We start from the raw sequence: 1,686 nt of genomic DNA, 5'->3' as shown, positions 1-1,686 counted from the left end.
TTCGAAAAATGAGGCGGATCACGCGCATCATTTAAAGGAGGTGTTAGAGATACTCAGGCAGCAAAGATTGTATGCGAAATTTTCAAAGTGTGCCTTTTGGTTGCGAGAGGTACAATTCCTCGGCCACATCATAAGTGCCAATGGAATATTGGTGGATCCATCAAAGATAGAAGCCGTGTCAAAATGGAGACCTTCGAAGAATCCTTCAGAAATTAGAAGTTTCTTAGGGCTTGCGGGATACTACAGGAGATTCATTCAAGATTTCTCCAAGATTGCTTCGCCGTTAACTAAATTAACTCGGAAAGAGGAAATATTCATATGGGGTGTTGAACAGGAAAAGGCGTTCCAAACGCTAAAGGAGAAGTTAACTCACGCTCCGGTATTAACGTTACCGGACGGGTTCGACGATTTGGTAGTCTACTCTAATGCGTCACAGTCGGGGCTCAGATGTGTTTTGATGCAACGAGGCAAAGTGATAGCTTATGCCTCGAGGCAACTAAAAGTGAACGAAAAGAAATATCCCACATACGATCTTGAATTGGCGGCGGTGGTGTTTACATTTAAAATATGGAGGCACTATTTATACAGAGTAAAGTGCACCATATTTACCGACCACAAGAGCTTAAAATACTTCTTCGATCAGAAGGAGTTAAATATGCGGCAAAGGCGATGGTTGGAAACGGTAAAAGACTATGACTACGAGATATATTACCACCCCGGAAAGGCCAATGTTGTGGCGGATTCTTTGAGCAGGAAAACCGATTATGTTCCAATACGAGTGCAGTTGATGCAGCTTGTTGTAACCTCGGGTTTACTTGAACGAATCCGAGAAGCACAAGCCGAGGCGATAAAAGAGGAAAATTGGAAAAAGGAAAGAATTGTGGGCCAGTTGGAAGAGTTAACGGATAATAATGGGTTGAAAACCCGGTTTAGTAGAATATGGATTCCTAATTCGTGTGGAATCAAAAAGCTTCTACTTGACGAATCGCACAAAAGCCGTTACTCCATCCATCCGGGAGAGACCAAGATGTATAATGACTTGAAACAAAATTACTGGTGGCCCGGAATGAAAAGGGATGTGGCTAAGTATGTGAAAAAAGGTTTGACTTATCTGCAAGACAAAGCGGAACACCAAAGTCCCTATGGTAAGCTTCAACCATTGGATATTCCAGTTTGGAAATGGGAACATATCACCATGGACCTGTTGACCAAACTACCAAAGACGAACCGAGGATTTGACGCTATATGGGTGGTTGTTGATAGACTAACAAAAAGTTCTCACTTTATTCATATACGTGAGATTTATACCTCAGAAAAGATGTCGGAGGTGTATACCAATGAAATAGTGGCACGCTATGGAGTACCGGTATCCATCGTGTCTGACAGGGATACCCGGTTTACTTCAAACTTCTGGTGAGATTTCCAAGAACAGATGGGAATGAAACTTTTTATCAGCACTGCATACCATCCTCAAACGGATGGGCAGAGTGAAAGAACGATACAGACACTAGAAGACATGCTGAGGGCGTGCATTATCGATTTCGGGGGCAGTTGGGACGTGTATTTACCATTGACAGAATTCTCTTATAACAACAGTTATCATGCCAGTATTGGCATGGCCCCGTATGAGATGCTATATGGTAGAAAATGTAGAACCCCGGTGTGTTGGGGTGAAGTGGGTCCGCG

The sequence above is a fragment of the Helianthus annuus genome, chromosome 16 (assembly GCF_002127325.2).
Source record: "Helianthus annuus cultivar XRQ/B chromosome 16, HanXRQr2.0-SUNRISE, whole genome shotgun sequence".
Lineage (NCBI taxonomy): Eukaryota > Viridiplantae > Streptophyta > Magnoliopsida > Asterales > Asteraceae > Helianthus > Helianthus annuus.
Note: the sequence above shows the minus strand (reverse complement) of the source record.